Genomic DNA, 20,093 nt, shown 5'->3' with positions numbered 1-20,093 from the left:
CTGCTCGTCACGATCGGAAAGGGTTAGCTTCGACATTAGAGAGCGAATAAATCTGAAATGGCAGAGGTATCGCGCAAAGGGGGAGGGCGCGAAACCGCGATGCAGTAAATCAAAATCCTCGACGCCAGTGAAATTATCTCCGCCGTGAATCTCCGTCAATAGGCGGCCGCTTTTGAAAAATGAGAAATATGCTCGCGTCGAGTCCGCGAGATATTTCTTTCGAGCAGTCTGCGAAGCCGGGCAGAGGGAGGAACGGATGGCTGGAGGGATGAAGTCATCGGAAATTTGTCGATATTTTAACCGGCTCTTGCCTCCAGGGGATTTCGTCTAGCCTCCCCTCCTCATCCCCTTCTTTCCACCTCCCCCTTTCGTTCACGAGACCGCCACCCTTAATACAGTCGTACGTGCGTCTATGATTTATTGAAAGCTGGAAAAAACTCTCCTCTCTCTCTCTTTCCCTCCCATTCGACTGCCCGATTAAAAAGTTCGCCCATTACCGGTCGCGCGTTCGTCGCTGCGCCCATTCAGGGCCCATTCAAAGATGTCGCATTGTCGCGAAGCCGTTTCGGTGCCTTGGAAAAAGCTTTATACAACAATGTGTCCTGGACGGGCACATTCGAAGGGAAAAACCAGCAGCCGTTCGTGGAGAGACCGGCATTTATGCCCGCGATAGAATAATAATGGAGAGGGCCCCGTTTATGCCAGACTAATGCCGAGTTTGCGAACAGCCTGCTGGAAATTCGTGGATCAGCTGCGGGCTAAGTTGTCGTAAAGCTGCCACCTCCGAAGCTGATATAATAAACCGCGATATATAGGTGGCGAACGGCGATAAAATGCGCCGCAGAGAAAGACACTCGACCTACGAAAAAATAATAAAACGTTCCCTCTCTCCCTTTCTCTTCCTATAATTTGATTGGGCAGGAACCGCGAACCGATTACGATGAAATTAATTGTGATTGCTCCGGCACATCGGGATCGATGATTTTAATTAGTGAGACGAGAAATTAAGGAGCTTGTTCCGAGGCTTAAATTTCTTCACTGTAATACTTGACTCGTGATTATTTAACCAAGTACCTCCTCGTCGAGGGTTCGAAGAAACTGTGCCGTCGCGGAAGGTCGAGTCGAGTGATTTTCTCCCATATCTGGTCCGGTTTCTCGAAATTTTTCTTTGCCCGGATGATGAGATAATAATGGCGCGGTTGTGCGAGAAGGTTGACGAAGTGGAAACAGAAACAGCGAGAGCGGCATTCACGAGGGAAATCTTTCCAAGTCGCTTCGAGCTAAATAGACGCAGAGCTGATCTTTGCTAAGACGCGGAATAAGACGACGCGAGGCGATAGTCGGAGGTCGAGTTGGTTGAATAATTTCATTTGAAAGAAGAAATACGTAAATTGTACTTCTGATGGAAAATGAACTCGTTTAACGCGGATAACGAGCCATTGTTTTCAAGCGGAGGACGAAGAACGAAACTCATAGAATTGTTGCGGTTAATTTGTCATTTCCTCCGACAACTGCCACGCGTTATTCCTCGTCTGTGACGCATACGTTCTCCAAAATACGTCGGTCCTCTTTTTATCGACGAACGAAATTCCGTGGAAACACCTCGGCCTCCTATCTTCAGGAAACCACTCCTCTTAAAAGCAGTTCACAGAGTGCGGAAAAATTACGCGGTGCCGCGCGGGGGTGAAGGTGACGGCAGAGGTAACACAAAGCCCGGGTCGCGATGCACCCAGGCGTCGTTTCATAAATCAAGAAACAAAGAGGAATATAAGGGGAGGGTGGCGCGGTGAGAGAGATGGGGGCGGGTTGGCAAAAGGGAAAAAGGAGGGCATCGGCGAAAGAGAGCATATAAAGTGCCGTGGTCGTGGTCGGGTCGCATCGGTCCCCATTAAACATCAGCATCCTACTTTCCGAACTTAATTCCATTCGAGTCGACCGCTTAATTGTACGGTCACGTTCTCGGACGTGCGGCAGGGCCGTATCGTCGTCTGATCCCGATGGGACCATCCTAGGAATTATATACGGTCCGTTTCTGAATGAGATCACTGCTATTGGGGTCGTTGGAATAAAAGATGGAGAATCTCGAGTAGCACTATTATCGTGGTAATAGTATGATATATGTTGCTATTTCAAGGTATTATCAATGATTATTGTTATTCTTGCACGTTTCTTAGAGACACACTGTATACGTAGGTAGCGGCATGGAGGAACGTGCAGGCAGACAGGAAATCCCCCTCGTGGCACGAGTGCAGTCCACATTAGACGGCCGATACCGGGAACAATCGTCCAGCAGGGGCTAATCCGACCGAGGCATTTCCATCCGGCGTTTCGGAACTTCCCTGCCGCCCGTTCACATTCCTACGTCTACCCGCAACCCCAAACCCCTGAGCCCGGCGTCTTCCTCCCTCCTCTTTTCCTCCAACTTTGTTGCGAACTGCAGCTAACCTGGCCACCGAAATCACGGGACTAATCGCTATTTCAACGATGCACCCCTTCCAGCTGCAGCACCACGCTACGCGCGCTATTCGAACGCTCTTATTCGCAGCGGTTCGTTAAGGACACATTGTTGGATGATTCTTTTTCAGTCTTAAGACCGATTCACTGCCTGCTATCGAGTCGGTGTTACTGGCGACAAATTTCAAGGAATAGCTATCGAAATATACCGACGCGTGATTAGGTCTCTCATATTCCAGCATATAATATGCCCCTTCTCGTTTTCGCACCTTCTGCTAACTAAACCGCTGCCGCGCTCCCGCCCTTTCCCTGTAATTGCGTTTCGCAGCAAAGTTAAGCGAAAGCTCGTTTTAATTACTCGAGCAACTCGGGCTAACTTTTGCGAAATCTTATCGCTTTACAACGAAATTTCGTTGCTGTACCGTGGCTCTTATATTCGCGAGCCAGCTTCGTATACGTCTCATGGTTATTATACAGGGTGTCCCAGTGTTGATGGTATAACCGTAGAGGGGATGATTTTACACGAGTCAAATTTTTTTCATTTGAAGCTTCGTTTTTAAGAAAATCAATTTTAAATCTTGATAATGTCGTGATTGAACGAATTTTGATACAAATTGTATGTCGCAGGATTGTAAGTAATAATGAGACTTGTAATTTTTAAGATTTACTTTATTAACGCAGAAATTGTTGTACTGTATGCACAACTGTGCTTCTCAAAAGTGTATGTCAGTGGTTCTTAATTGGTGCTCTGTGAACTTAGGAAAAGTGTTCCGTTAAAAAAATTTTGACAATTTTTTGATCTTCTTTTTGCTATTGACTGATATGTAATTTTTTACGTATACGATTTTTATTTATTATGCAATATAAAAAATATATACATTACCATTAAAGCATATAACCTGGTATTCCATGAAATAATTAATTATTTCATAAAATACCGATCTACGATAATTAAACTATAGAATAATTTTGTTATTTGATTAGAATGTCAACTGCGCTCTATTTCAAGTGTGCAATGAACTATTTTTTGACAATTTATTTGTTTGTTTTTTATTAATCACTAACTACTGAAACTTATCTAATTCCTTAAGTTATAATCTTCATACGTTATTTTACAGAATAACTAGGTAATACATATAATAACTAGTTAAAGAATGAAATAACAAAATTATTCTATAATTTAATTATCGTATATCGGTATTTTATGGAATAATTAGTTATTTCATGAAATACCGGAATTGGTTTAACGGTAACATATATACTGTTTTATTTTATGTAAAATTTGTAAAATTATACATGTTCCGTAATTTTGAAAAGGTTTAGAACCACTGATGTATGAGTACTCGGAGAAAATCCAAAGCCTCAAACGAAAAGATATATTCCATATTTTCGACCCATTTTCTCACGTAGAATCACCCCCATCACAGTATCACCGTCGATACTGGGCCAGGAATTCGCGGAGGTTCGTTACAAACGCGTTTGGCCGATCGAAATCATAGAGAATCCGATCTCGTTCTGTTCGCGCGCGTCCTTCGAATACCCGCGCTCTTCGAAGCTTCTTAACGATGTTCTCGGATTAGACGCGGCTCGTGCCAACCGCATTTTCCCTGAATCAAGGAGAACTCGCGCTCCTATAAATCACCGTCTTGTAACATAACTTTCTATTCTCGTCCCCGTGAAATTTCGAGCGTGGTTCCGGGTGAGATGCGGTTCCGCATCGAAAGCGCATTTTCATCTCGCCGCGTTCCTTATTCTGTTTTTCGTCCAACGAGCTCGTAACAGGGAGGCCAAAATGCGAAAAGCCTTATGTTCCTGCAGGTCGTGGAGGGCCAACTCCATCTCCAAAAGATGGAGATCGACAGCTTCGAATTTGGCCACTTGGAAACACCGCGTTCACCCCTGCCCCCCCCCCCGATTCCTTTTCTCTTCCTGCCACTCTATCGTTTCGTTCGCTGTTATCCACTTTTCTCAGCCGTCCTGTCTATGTCCCTTAAAGCCCTGTACACACATTGCATCGGTGCATAGGTCGTACACACGCGGTGTGTGCACGGCAGTCTAAAAAAGGCGGCCGGGGCCATTCGATGGCAGCTGTTCCACATTTGAAGGATGGATATTCTTCGGGCTTTGTCGCGACGACAAAAGAGACCCTCTTTCACAAAAGGCCGAGCCGAGCCGAGCTTTCCGCGCGACTCTCCTTTCTCTTTCTCTGTCTCTCTGAGAGGCTGGCACAAGCATTCAGGGGGTCGTAAGTTCCATATGCGCCACGGTGGAGGCAAACAGCAGCAACAGCAGCTACTCTCCACCTATGCGTTTCCTCTCTTTCCGATCTCTGACCCCTTGTTGTGCGCGTCACGCCTCGATGCACCGTGTTCTTGTTTCGACGCGGTAGCTCGCGAAAATTCCCATCTCTCGTAATTAGACGCCGCTATTACCGCTGTCGTCCTCCCTCTTAAACACGGCTAAAAGCTGATAATCCCTGCGAACGAGCTCCGCCTCGTGTTAATGATAATTCCGTTGCGTCGCGGCTGGTTAGGTTGTTAGCCAAAGTATTTTTCAACGGAACCAGGTTTCTGGAGCACCCTGTTTTCCTTTCATCTTTCCGTGGAATTTCCGGGAAAGCAACTTCCCGCCAGCCGACACTGGCGAGGGATGGTTTTTGTCGCGTTTCGAAAAGAAGCTCCTTCGTTCCTGCAGGGGGATTCTTTTTCACGACCGATACATTCCGGGCTTGTTCAATGATCGATAAGAAGAAAGGCCGAGATCTCGAAGAGAATCTCGAGCAACGAGCGTAATCCTAACCAAACGAGCTCCCTTTTCGGATTCTGTGTGTCTGCGCTACCGGTGGTTCGACGAATAAGCTGGTTCCTCTGGTGACTAATGAATTTGCTACGAGCTCTTCTTGCTCGACGACCCCGTTTGACCCTACCGGCTTCCAAGTTACCACGAGCGTTCACGAATCGACCAGCGTGCCACGCAACCGGGCTCCCTCGCCGTCTAACTCGTTGTGACTCACTAATGATTTACTCCGTCAGCCGGGCCATGATTTTACGATGGAATTTCGAGGCTGTTCCTCTGTCTCCTCGATAGATCGTCTCGTAACAGCAATCGCGATTATTCGACTTCGTTAAGGTAAAATTACCCTCTTGATTCGTGTAAACGAGAAGGCTGTACGAGGTTCTCGCGTGACAATGATCGAACCTCGACTTTAGGTCGCCCGGCGGATGCGTGATCGAAATTAATAATTCCCGATCGCGCGATTGGAACGATCAGAGCTGACCAGCTGCGTCGTGTCTCTGCGAATAAAAGAGGAGCACCAAATTTATTATCCCCTCCGTGGGCGTTCGTCAGATCGGTAATTAGTTGCCGCGTGACACGCAGCGGTTTTGTGACGCGTTCGGTGTCCATTCTCACGAGAGTCTGTATTAAAAATTACGAAAATCGAATAGTAGGGTAAATTTGCCTAAATTCTGATTTATGATACATATGAAAGTATCTATCGGCAAATAATTGAACTAGCATAATTTTATTGAACAAAGTAGATTTGTTCAACGTTTCGAGAAAAAACACAGGAAGAAAATTGGTACTGCAAGCTACGAACAATACACCTGTGACGATTGCAACGAGAGTACGATCAAGAAATTCTAACTTCTTTATATATTATTTATTTTGTTATAATAAAGTAAATTTTCGGTATTATTTCGGCAGAGTGGGACAAACGTCGAAAACCAAGACAATTAATGCCTTTTTGACAGTATTTTGCATTTAATTATAATTGTTATTATTATTCCAATCATTGAACGGCTAATTATTAATTAATTAATTAGGTATTGAGATAATCATTTTGAATGACACTAAATTTATTTGAAAGTATTTGTTTATTTTTAGCTATTCCTAATCGGATTCGTAGATAGTGATACCACTACAATATTTTCCATATGTTTGATTAATTTAACTATTTCTTCTATAAATAAAGATTTAACTATTTCAATTTCATACTTTTCCATACATTTCTCAGTTCTATTCAAGTTTCTTGTAAAATGGTACGAATTAAGCAAGTTTACCCTACATAGGACAGAAAGGAATATTCGGACCTCGATATTGTAAGAATTTCACTTAAATTGAAATTCTTCCCGCGACAATTCAAAGTACGAAATTGAAAGCCGATGTGTGTCCCGTGGCTGGAGATCAATTTTTCATCGTTCTCCTTATCGTAGATTTACCGTGGAAAAAGGGAAGGTGCGTGGTACAGAGTCGTCGGTAAAAAACGAGCGACGCCACTCGAGAGGACGGAAAATTGAATGTATATTCGCGCGTCGTGAAACGTCACGGAGCGAACGTCACGCTCGGATGTCTCCGCGATACAGCTCGATAAGTTTCGGAGGATCTCGGCTCTGTTCGGTGTCGTTTGCGTCAAGAGCGGGGGGACTTTAGTCGGTGATTCGATTCAGTGCTGGTAGGTCCGCGCAACAGTTCAGATCGCATCGTGTAACAAGGGGAATTCGTAGCCTCTAATTGGAGGAGTTTGTGGTGAGCTAAACAAGATAAACCGATACAAGTGCCCCGTGAGATAAGCCGGCTTCGCCTCCGTAATTGACCAAATTGAAAAGTGAAGAGCCTTCTCGTAGACGGATCATCCAGATTCCTCAGTTGATTGCTGATTCCAGACAGATAGGGACACTAGCCTGCGAGCAAGGTAACGTAACCGTTTCATCAAGTTCATTAATCGAACCGTTTAATTAATTAGTAAGTCGTCCCGAGTTTCTCCGTCTCTCGCTTTAGCTAAAACTTTTTAGCTACGAAAATAGATCGCGGAGCGGCGGAGGGGGACTGATCGAAAAATAATAAGTTTTCGAAGATAAAAATCGAGGTAACCTCGTGACGCGGCAGAGCATTTTTTAATGCATACATTAAAAAAGCAATCTTCCGAAAATCGAATGGTGAACTTTGAACGAGACGAACGAGCGCGCGGGACAGGGAAAGAAAAGAGAAGAAGAGGAGGCAGTCGTGTGGCGCGCGTATCGTATCGTTGAACGCGCACACACGCCCCTGCTATGCTCCGCTTCCCATAAAATGTTCCCCACGTGGTGTTTAACCCATCGCTCTGTATCTCTGCTTCGGCCCTGTTCGTCCATCCGTCCGTGTCCATGTGTTACGACGATACCAGCCGCGATGACTTAACCAGACTGTCAATTAAAATGCCACCATATGCCACTTAAACTGCTCTAAATTTCAACCATTAACTCTCTACACGTCTGCGGCTGTTGATGGCGACCTGTAACCCGCGATACGCAGAAGGGAATAAGGTACGAACAACGGGAAAGAAACGCGTCTTCTTTTAATCGAAGCGAAGATAGGGTTACTTGTTCCTGCGATTAAAATCAATTTGACAGATTACTCGCGACGATGCATTCGTTAATCTCGTTACCGTCGTAACGGTACGATGTTCCACATTCTATAATTCGATTCGAAGAAGAGAGAAAAATTGGTCAAATTTTCAGTTCACAAGAGGAGGAAAGAAATTCGAAGCGCGTGTACAAAGAATTTCGTACTGCAACGATCTCGTAACAGAGCTCCCCGTCTTGTCCGTGTCTGTTCGCTGTCAAGCGAGCTTACAACGAAAGAGAAGGAAAAAGAAAAAAGGGTCTTTGCTCTCGAGTGGCATCCGATGAATAGGCAGTCCGTTGGCCGCGTACCGAGTCATCCGGCTTACGTTCTTCTTTCGTGACGAATCACGGGCCAAAGGAGAAGAAGCCGGAGACGCGCGCGCTGGATGCTTCTTGTTTCTCGTCGAGCAGCCAGCCAACAACGCACCACCCCTATAGGAGAAAACGAGAGTCTGGCACTCGTTCGACTCTGCCAAGCACTCTGTTACATGGTGTGTCGCGTACGCTCACGGACGCGACAGTTGGAAACGAAAAAGAAAAGTGGCATCGTTTCGTTGCCTCTCTCTCTCGGTCGTGTGCACGTTATACCGTGTATATTAAAGGACGTACTCATTAGTAAATGAGCCCTGGGCAATCGAGTGGCGGGGTCCCAGGTGTTATCTCTGTTGGCGAACGAACGAACCCCTGGAACGAGAAGCAGCGACCTTTACGTGCGCCACCGTGTATATAAATAGGGCTGTTCAGCGGTAGTAGGAGAAGGGAACTCGGTTCGTTCTACGTGGCATAATGCCTTTTGTTAATTATTACAGCAGCCACACTTAGGGGCTTAAAATTCGCCATAAATAATCGGTGAGACAATACGAACCACCCCCGACACAGCAGCACGCCGGAGTCGAAGAGACGAGCTCTCGTTCTCTCGCTCTCTTTCGTCGCGTCCAACACCAACACCTCGACGTCGACCCTTTTCTCTGCTCATTTTCCATCCCCTTACCCCACCTTCTCATCCCAACGCCACCACCCCCGCAACCGTCGTGCTGCACTCTTTGCCTATCCCGTAAAACCACCTCCCACCCGTTCGCAGCCTTTTCTTTCTCGTTTCGCTCGCTCCGTTTCCTGTTCGTCGTTTCCTGTCGATATCCTCCAGCGAAATCCGGCGAAAAAAAGGCGCGCGCGATATTCGGCGATGGTGCGCCTAGGGGTGTGCTGGCGGATGGAAGCGCGAAAAACGACGCCGCGAGAGACTACGGCAATTTAGCCGGCGATGTACCTGCAGCCGGGAATTAATTGACGGATCGAACGTCCCTTCCAGCGCGTCGTTACCATTTCCTTTAAACGAACTGAAACCCGTGAAACGCTAATGATATCCTTCCCTTTCTCTCTCTCTCTCTCTCTCTGCTACAACCCTTCCGCGTTTCGTTTGATAAATAATTTGTTGCTTGTTTTCCTGTCGCGAGGAAATATTTCGTTCCCGATATTCACCCTTCGACTTGACTGCAGAATTGATTTTTAAATGTAATACATTTTCGTGCGCACCAGAAGCTCGCGGAATTATTTTAATTTTTCGAGTGTACGTCGCTTTCAGCAATCCCAAAGCATACTTTCCATCAACTTAATTTTCTTCGCGATGTAACTCCGTTCCGCTTTCTCCTTCCTTCGTTGCCGGGCTTTTAAATTATCCGCCTCTTTAAGCACGCCTCCGCCAGCATCGCGAACGTAAACCGGGGACATAATTGAAGAGAAACAATCCATTAACGTTTTCCAGCGATCGCGAACGCGGACGCGACGTACGAAATCGAACAGCGACAAAGGTTATTGCAAGAGGAATCTCCTTAATAATTACTCTCCTGGTTCGACAAAGAGAAAGCTCTTCCCTCCACTTCGAGTCAATTATCAAACAGAAAATAGATATCGTTTCGCTACGGTGATAAATGAAATTTTATCATCCTCGAGTAACCAGCCTTTTTTTACCTCGGCATCTTTCGACGCCAGATTTTCCAATATATTTCAACGAATCAACGGGGGGTTACAGTTCTTTCCGGCTGCTTTCTAGAAAAGCTTACGGTAGAATGCGCGTGTACGTGTGCTGGAAGATAGATACTTACTTAGAAGTCTTTACATCGGGAACGCTTTTTATCCGGACTTCTGCCGGTTCTCCAGGCGAAAAAGCACCGGTCGATCGGCCACGATTCGCGAACCAAAGAAAAGAGGAAACGATTGCGCCGCGCTACCGTGAAATTTATGACCGCTGCTAAAGCACAAACTCTCTCTCTCTCTCGATCCTCGATCCTTTTTCACCCCCTTGAAATCTCGACCTCTCAAGTGATTTCTACCAAAAGATTGCCGGTAAGAAGTAGCTTGGAACGCGGGTGGAATTAACCGGAGCTAAAAGACGTCGAATCGCGAGGACTAGTTAGCAGTGGAACAACGTCGTTAGAAAGCTACTGAAAAAGAGTCGAATTTTTGTCGGACGCGTAAGATATTGTAAGAATAGTGAAAATCGGGATTTAAATATGTAGGATGTCGGCGGAAAAATTATGGTGGGGTTGACGTGGACGGTCCCCCCCTTTTTTTTAAATCGTTTTATTGTTTTTGTTGTAAAGTAATACGTTGTTGGTTGTTAGCCTATTTGAGTACAAAAACTAACAGAGAAAAAGATCCAATATATTCTAGTGTTTGATATAGCCGACTTGCCTGTTATTCGATCGCCACAGCCTGGTCAGACATTAAACCGAACAACAATATGGATTTTAATAAAATATACGCAGTTGATAACGATATACACAACGTTTTATACCTAGGAGTTCGTAAGTGGCATGGGGGGAAAAAACATCTGTACATAATTTGTATTTTAAAAACCCCATGGATCAGTCTTTGGTGATTTCTTAGAAATAAACTTAAAGTAGCTTAGCCTAACTTAATACTAGTGGGGGGGAATCTGTACAGAGGGGGATTATATTCTAAGATAGGGGTATTTACAGTGTGGGGGGTTAGCTATTCAGCTAGTTTTATCGGGGGTAGTGAACGGTTCCTGCCCCAGACGCCTGGGTTCTATATTCTCAGATCTTTTATGTACAGTCCCTGGTCATCGAATTAGGACCACGTACGAAAATTTCACTTTTATGGCTATAACAGTATGTCATATATGGAAAATTGTCTCAGGTCATTCAAATTATTACTAAATATATCGCTTTGTTACTATTGTGATGAAACTAAAATTATGTGGGCGATGTAAGACTCGAAAGACTTGTTTAAAACTCTCCAAGCACCACATTATTCGAGTTGAAAACAAAAATGACAGATATTTGGGAAAATAACGAAGATATAAAAAGCATATGATAAATCTATCATCAAAAAGGTGAAAATACAAGGTATTAACCTTGTATTAATAATGTTATGTACAGTAGTAGTGTATTATATTAGTAGCTAATGAATTATATCATTACAATTTGGACAGGCCTTTTAATTTTACGGAAAACGTGAAAAATGCTGAAAATTTGTAATGGTTCTAATTCGATGGAGCACTTGCGAGAAAGGATGGAGCTACACGCGCGACACCTTGCGGCCGTCACGGGAAAGAGGCCCAAGGCGCCTGGGCGCCATACTCCGCTTATAACCCCCACAAATACAACTCCGTTTGTATAATCTCCTGCGTACATTTCGCGCTCCTCTCAAAACGAGCCAAGCAGGACTGACTTTCCTCGCGAGGAAACGTCCTCTTGCTCCGAAAAACCCCGAATCCTTCAGAGCTACTCTGGGGTCCATCTTATAAAACGGACCAACATCTGGTTGTCCGTGCAATTAGCTTTCGGTCATCGTCACCGGATTTTCTACCAATATTTTGACATTTCCTCTCGATACGTGTCAACGACGAATGCTAATTAGAGAGCTCGAAACGTTGATTAAATCGACAGAAGGAAAGAATTCTGTTCTAGCGAACGGGACTCGGTTTATTTTCAGCCAATTAGCTGCGGTTCGAAAGCGTCCATGAACGAATGCGTATCAAAAGTGAAAATTGAATGAATCCAGACGCGGCTTTCCGCGGCGTCGACTCGATTAACGTCCAACGTATTGTACGCGATCGAGATTATCGGCAACATAATGATCCTTATTAACGCGGTATTAGCACGCGTATCTGGCGAGTTGCACGCATCGCGATTAACCCGCACAAACGCGTACACACATACCTTTGCGCGCATCGTCTCTGTTTCTCTCGGCTCGTCTCGTTGACAAAACGCCTTTTGTCAGCCGGTCTACTGGCAAACCATGAGTTTAACTTGACGAGGCTTCGTTGCAACGAAACCGACCGAGAGAAAAGAGATTCGGCGAGGAGGAGGGACGAGGTGGAGGCGCAACGAACGTAGGAAGGGGAGTGGATGAACGACAAGGGTCAGCTGATAGCAGACAATTATCTCTCAGTTTAACTCGAGCGATCCGAGCCTCTGGCCGCGATGTTGTAAAACATTATTGCGTGTACCGGGGATCGATCGTGCTAGCGAAATCGGTTCGGCTATCCCGGAAAATGGAAATTCCTGACGGTTAATTGAAATTCTTTCCTTCCTTACTTTCTTTTTCCGTTTGACAGTAATAATTAAAAGCACGGGAACATTTTTTGGACGAACACGTTGAAATTGTGAAAGAGATGAATACGGTGAAGATAATATCGTTGAAAATAAAATGGCCAACTAGTAGAATCTGTTGTAATAATTCAGCTCCATTGTGATAGTGCTTCGCAGTGTAACACCGTGCAGCAATTTCGAGTCTGTTTTGGATATCGCGTACTCCGAGTAAGACGACACCGACGAGGGAGTGGAATCGATCGTTTGGTATTTTTTAATCTCGCTTGACGTGGCAAGCGTGTATCATTGCTTATCGACGGCTTTTGCAGTATTATGTCATCGGTTGTATTAGATTCAGCGACGTGGCAGATCGTGTATTTCCCCGCCATGAATTGCAAGCTGTCAGTGATAAGGAGCCCGGTGATTTTCGAAGAAACCGAGATATCGCGTGACAAATTGAAATCTACCGATCCCTTTTTTCGCAATCTACTTACGTGACTTATGTAAACCGTGCAAAAAGGAACTGCCGTTAATTGCAGCAATTAAGTAATTCGGTCACCTCGAAATCTCGGGGCTAATTCTTTTCCGGCGTTAAACGTTTCTTCCCTTCGGCGAGAGGAGGAGTCGCTTAAGAAAATAGCTGGTAAGGATGTTCCTCGTGGTCCACGCTGTTCCACTGCTCTACGCTGGGGTCGAGATTTCTCGTTAGAGGTTAATTCGCGCAATTGAGCCGGTTGCCATCTTAAAACGACTCCTCGTTCCTTCTGTAGCCGGGTGTAGATCCCCTCGCCAGCCTGGAGACGCGTTTTCCGTTCGCATACAACGGTTCAATTCCGTGTCTGATCCGTTTGAATGAAGAAAAGTAACCGGAACAACGTAGGGTGCGAGGGTACGTGGGGAAAAGGGGTGAAGACAAAAAGGGTTGGGTTTATTTTTTAAACAGACATCAACCAAAGGAATATCTAAAAATAGTCGACGGTATAAAATTAACTCGCGGTGGAATTCACAGTCGGGGGCACCGTTTCGTCGGGGGTTGCACGGTTCGCGGAAGGGGCGGAGAAGCCTGTCGCGGAGTGGCTTCCAGGCGCGGGAAGGGTTTATGCTTCCTGAAATTAGTTTGTACACGGGAAATTTATCATAACCCCACCCTGGCCGCGCTCCAGTAACGTAAATACTATCGTAAACGTGCAGCCGTCGTACGCGACCGAGCGACGAGCTGTTCCTCGGCGAAAGAAGGGGCGGCGGAGATACCACAAGGGGTAACCGAGCTCGATGCACACCCATTCGCTCGGATTTCCATTCGAGCGACGAGAATCCGTCGTCTTGAATACTCGTCACATGACTAATGGCCCATTTCCGCTTCTGCAAGTTTCACTGTGTTTCTCAAATGGTTTCTCAAAGAATAAGATAGAGGCTGATAAGAAATAGGGGAATAAAGGGTCAATAACGTTGGGAACAATGATCCTTTCAAATCTGTACGCAGAATCTATAATAATTCAAGCATTTTCTGTTAGTAGTTATTAGGTCAGATATGTTAGCTTTTGATGAATTCCGTTGGTGTTCTAGTTTCTTATATTCTATGGGGATTGGAAGGTTACAGGATCAAACAGCATAAGAGCGAAATATCCACAGTGGCGGTCATATATTTACGTATATCTAATAAAATTAAATATTATTCCCTGTGTACTCGTATGTTAAACAAGTATACAAAAATCAATTATATTTTCTATAAATTTGCAATATAAATAATGAGATATCAAAATAGCTTTTCCTAATTTACTGTAATTACAAATTTTTACAAGTGTTCTGCGGACGCGTATTTAATAAATTGTTGACACGATTGTCTCAGTTCTGAAGAAATACGTCAGGTTTTAAAATCGAAATATGAAGTATACGTAAGGCCACCACGTTTGATGCACAATTATTTCTAAATTGAAAATAATGTAGATTACTAAATAGATAAAAAATGAAACATAATTTTATATGTACATTCATTCTTTAGCTCGTTAACAGCCAACATTCATTTCAACAAACATACCTCGATAAAATTTATAATTTAAAATTAGAAACTGGACCCCTTTGGTAATTCTAGTGTTAATAAGAAGAAAGACAACTAAACTAACCAGAAGTATTTTACGCTGTTCTAAGAAAATCTACACTGTTTCTTCTACGACTCCCCAAACTGTTCTATTTGTTTTCTCATCTCAGCCACTCTCGTCTTCATTCTCTCTCTCCCATTTTCTACCCTTAAAACTAACAATAGTATATCGAAAAAAAAAACATACATAAGGGCCTGTATCGTGTCACCCTGCGACGTCTGCAGTCAACCCAAACTCCAAGTGACCCTGCCATAAACGGTGCCTACTTAAGGGCTACCCTACAATTCAATAAAGTTCACAACTTTGAGCAGAGATTCAAATATACAGAAAGACACAGTATGTTCGCCTGATGTGTGTAGATACTCGTCCTAACAAGACGCTTTCAAATATTCCTTGGCAATAGGAGGAAAAAGTGGTGCATATTATAAGATTGGAAAATAAGGAAGATAGGGGTTATTTAGATTTCAGTGGTCAGTAAAGGATGAGTAACAAGATCGAAATTCGAGAATGACTAATAAGGGTGAATCATTAATTACTGAAGAACTTTAGAATTGTTTACTCCTGAGGATTGATTTATGATATTTACAGAAGGATGGAGAAGTCAGATTATCTACATATACACTATAAATTACGACAGCATTTAACACTTTCTGTTTTTATTTATTCATTACTAAACGGGATTAACCCTTTGAGACAAAATTTAACAGAAATAATTTTGAGAACCTTCGTCTATATAAGATACAACATGGTACTAGCGGCATTCGAAAATATGGTACAAGAATAATAAATTAAGCAGAACAAATAGTACAGAAAAAAAAAAAAAATAAAATAATTGATAGGTATAGGTTCGAGATTGAGAAAAGGTAGTTTGGAGGTCTTTCTCGTACAGATTGGAAAACTAGGGAAACGAGGAATATAGCACCGGTCGAGACGGGGGTGAATGTATAGCTGGAGAGTGGATCAATGGCCGGAAAGCACAAAACCGATGCTGGAAATAATGCCTCCCGTTGCGCGCGGAAAAATCGCAACATGGCTGTCTCGTCGCATGCACTTTTCACTTTTTTTTCACGATTCCTCCGCGATTGATTGACAGATCATACCAGTCAAACCCGCGTATCTCCCCCATCGCGTAATATTCCGGCTACGCGTCGCTTTCGACTCGAGGAAAATTCGCGCGAAAATGTCCGAGCTATCGGCAGGATCGTATTTATTCGAACCTTAACGATGATTCAGATCAAAGTTTAAATTAGCGAAAAGAGTTGCTCGATTTCTCGGTCCGAATAGTTACAATATTTTCCTGTTGCTTAGAAAAACAGCACCCTTTTTCAACGACATTACCCGCGGTCAAACGACAACCGGAAGGACACGACAAAACGCACCGTTCTATCGCGGAAAAAGAGGAAGAAACGAAGGCAGATAAGATAGAGACGAGGGGGAGGATCGATCTGTACGATCCAATAAAAAGTAATGGTTCGTAAAGACCGGGGGTCTTTGGCGAAAAGTCAGCTCGACACCTTTTAAGCCCGACGAGTAACGTTCTTCCTTCCACCCTGCCGTTTCGTGGCCGTTTTACCGTAAACTCGATGCGACGGCACAATCATCCTCGCGAGACACGAAATTAAGCTGCAGTTAAGTGCAGGCCTGATGAAAAATTAACGGTGACTGCAGGCACGGATTTCCTTCGTTTCGTCGGCTTTATGGAAATTTCACGCCGAAAATTGTGTTTTCCCAGCCCCCGTAGTCTTCTCCCCTTCGTTGTCGGCTATCAGCGAAATTGTTTTCGAAATTTATTAGAACACTATGGCTCGTCGACTCCGCGGCCACTTTTGATTTCAACCTACGAGCTTGAATAATTGTCGCATCGATTACCAACGAACGATATCCCAGGCTCATTTTCCGGCGAACTTTTCCTTCGCGGATATCGAATGTTTCCAAACGTGTGCGACGGGATGAAATAGTGCTACGTGGTTATCGGTGACCGGCCTTTATCGTAAATCATCGAGGCCGAGTTTTTCGTTACCGTAATGTAACCGTGTGTCATTTTTCTCCTGGAACACGATCGCTTTTCCTTTCTTGCTCGGTGCCTTTCAATTTTCACAGCGAACCAGACTCGCGTCGATCGAAGTACGGTATTTGGATCAGGTTTGGGGAACTTGATGCCTCTAGGACAGTAGGTACGCGGTGGGACAAAGGGATATAACGTAACAAATAATTGGCGTCTCTTGTTAGAAAAAGAAATTAATGTTAAGGGGAAAAAAGCGAGTAGCCTTAATGGTTCTCGACGTCTTTGTTTAATATCTGCGCGGAGCGAACTTTTCCAGGCTCGATGATTATTTTTTCCGACAGATTTGACTGCTGTAGTCAGGGCACAGTTTCCCGATAATTATTTTTCCCCGTTTCCCGCGTAACTTTGATCCGTCGACCGAGGGATGAAAAAGAAAGGAAATCACATCGGTGTCCCAATGGTTATCAGACGCATCCATGAATTTCATTTTCCCTCGCACGCATCGCGAATCGTCGTTCCGCGAGCCGTGCATCGCGTCCCGCAAGGATTTCTTCGTCCTGCGCCCTTCGTCGCCCTGGAATCGGGTAGCTGATGTCTCTCCCGCGCTCCGTCTTTCTTCATTCGTCTTCCTCTCTTCTGCTCTTCGCATTTATCCGTGGAAAGCTCGAGCCACGGAGGAGGCCACCCATTATCGCTGGAGAGATAATTAAAAAGGCAGGCGCGGGAGAGATATTAAAGCGTCGAAGTGAGGGTAGGCCCTTATCAGCGGGCCGTTATCGTTCGACGGCCATGTTGGGACCAACTTCTTCCTCCCTCCTTCACTTTGCATCTCTTTCCTTTTCTGTATCATCCGCATTCTCATTTTCCATCTTTCCGACTTACCTTCAATTTTTTTTACAAAGATCGTTTCCGTATCCGCTGTTCGTCGAATTACAGTAAGCAAATGCTTTATTAAAAAGTTATAATTAGGTTGATGATATACAGAGTACTCTGTCTTTAATTTATAAACGCACTCTTTAGGGAAAGTATGTTGAATTGAATAAAGTACTTCTGAGGGATTAAAAGAGATTAAAGTGAATTGCTAGGAGGAAGCATTAAAGGGATTTCAAGATAAAATATATGATTTTTTAATAGAGACCGTTTCTGCTCGTTATTCTGCATAGAAAAATATGAAGTTTGTTATTCAAGAAATTAACACTCGATAAAGAATAGTTTCCCCTGTTTATCTAATCTGTTTAATACTGTTCCCTTTTAAAATCTGAAGTATTCTTATCGTTACAAGAAAAATCGAATAAACATCTTCCTACCATACTGATAAGGAAATGGTCAAAAGTGAATGGTAGAGTCGCTCGTCCAGACTATGTTTATTCGAAAGAGCATGGAACGAGAAGTTTATGGTGCCATTTTTCGGACTTTGAAATTTTCATATTTTTAAGTGCAAATGATTAGAAAACACGAGAAATCGAAATATGAAGAGAAAATTAAGGGTAAAAGTGACAAAGGCATGAATTTGAGACGATTAGATGATGTTTCCTAACAATTAAGATGAGTTTTAGAAAAAATTGCATGTGTGAATTTCGAAGTCCCATAACTTTTGAACCCGTTGGCAATGGCACCCAAAAACTGCACCATAAACTCCTCGTTTCATGCTCTTCCGAATAAACATAATCTGAACGAGCAACTCTAACATCCACTTTTGACCATTTCCTTGTGAGAAAAGCACGTGCGTTATGATTTCACGCTTTCGTCACATCTTTTTAATAAAGCCTTTATCAGCCCGTGTTCGCGTAACGTTTTATGGTCATTTTTGCTCGTAAAGTATACGGACGTAGGGAGAATCCCTGAAGCACCGCCTATACGTAGATATAATATTTAATATATAATAAAAGGAAGCAGTGGTTCGATGAAAATTAAATTCTACGAAAGCGGAACGCGTTGCCCTCGTCGGGGGGTTGGTTCAAAGGGGTGTTAAAGATAGAAAACTAAAAGAGACTTCACTCGTGCAGCGAAAAAAGGCCCCAATGACGTCACAGTAAAGTCTCGACATCTTATTTCCTACGTGTCTGATACGACACGAGTAATCTACAAAAGGAACAGACCATATGGCAGCTGCGTTTCCTCTTCTCCCAGCTTTGTTTCTTCTCCCTTTGGCTCGCCGGAAGAACCGAGCGAGAATACATGCCGGAACTCGAAGCTGGCTCTAATGTAGATCCTTCGCTGATAAAGTTATCGGTGCGCGAGGAAAATGGCACGCTTCGTTCCCTCTCGGCGGAAAACGACCGATGATGAGAGTTTGATTCGGTATTCGCGTACTGTTCGCTGAAATCTTGACGATTCTTGAGAGGATCTTAAAAGAAAATCCGTGCTATTGTTCAACGTTGGCGAACGCGTGCAAGCAACGTTCAAGACGAAACGGATGCATTAATATTCTCGAGGGAAGCACGCCGTGGCGTCTTCTCGCGTGGGCGGTGTTCCACTTTAAGCAGGTGACAAAAGAGATCTCGGTCCTCGGTGGACACGCCGACCACGTTGAAGATCATAACACGTCCATCGTTCTGAAACTTCGCCACGTTCAATCTAAACGATATTAAATCATCTGGTGATTCAAATTTGATCGTTTAGGGTAGGCTAGATTAGTTCAACTGTGGAGACGATAAATAAAATCGTCAAGGTCCCTGGTCACGCGTGTCTAGGCCTCCGCTGTGCGTTAACCACACGCCCAGGCTTTCACGCTATCATGGTCGTTCATTTAGGAACGAATGAAAAGATTGGGCGCAATTGTCTCGTCCTGTATCGGCTCGCATGTGACTCCTCGGACCCTACGAGCGGCTCGTAAGGTCAGAGAATTCGACGGCCAGCGGAAGTTACGAAAACCTCGAGGCTGGATGCACTCGTGTCGCTTTGTTTCGATCGAGCGCGTTGGTTTTGGGAAGCAGGGTGATAATGAAAAGGAAATCATTTTTATATGTTTAATTGAACGTTCCCTCTTTCGAAGCTTTCGTTGGATGACCAACCTAGTGATTCGTCATAGATAAGCAGATCAGAACCGATGTTAGTCAGCCTTGTTTTCGCATCTTATAGAGAAAATTTGCAAAGACAGTAATGTCTCATCTAGGACTAGTTGGTCATCGAGTGCCAAGGGTCACAGATAACCCTTAAAATCTAGAGAAGGGAAGACTGTTCTTTCGATTCTTTCGCGGGGCGGTCTGCCATTTTGTTTCCGCAAGTGTTTATTAGCCAACCCGTATCTAAGATTGAAAATATTGAGAAGATTTTCTGTTATCGAAAACATTTTTGCGCCATTGTGTTTAATGGATCAAAATCTCAACGAATGGCCGAAATTTTTTTTTGCCACCTCCGGTCTGACCGGAAATGGCCGAAAAAGAATTGGCTCTAGAGCGAATCTCCCTCTAGTTCACTTTAGCTTGTTGTATCCGGAGTTGCCCGAAACGTCCGAAATATATTTATAAATTGTTGTATTCCACTCGCGATATTTATTTATTTTAATCACAACGCGGAATACAAGCGAAGTTTTTAATACAATATTCGTCGTGACAAAAGTAGACTCTAGTCCTAAGATGGTTCGGAAAAATCT

General features: G+C 44.1%; 1 long non-coding RNA gene across 1 annotated transcript in view; it reads left to right on the top strand.

Annotated features, from left to right (window-relative positions):
• Window positions 1-6,919: 6,919 nt before the first annotated feature.
• Window positions 6,920-20,093, top strand: part of LOC114879540 — a 32,361-nt gene continuing 19,187 nt past the window's right edge. Inside the window, exon 1 of the long non-coding RNA XR_006830104.1 lies at window positions 6,920-7,147. This is a non-coding gene — a long non-coding RNA (uncharacterized LOC114879540). The remainder of the gene's footprint in view (window positions 7,148-20,093) is intronic.

Source organism: Osmia bicornis, chromosome 14, assembly GCF_907164935.1.
Source record: "Osmia bicornis bicornis chromosome 14, iOsmBic2.1, whole genome shotgun sequence".
Classification (NCBI taxonomy): domain Eukaryota; kingdom Metazoa; phylum Arthropoda; class Insecta; order Hymenoptera; family Megachilidae; genus Osmia; species Osmia bicornis.
Note: the sequence above shows the minus strand (reverse complement) of the source record. Positions and strands in the feature narration are given on the sequence as shown.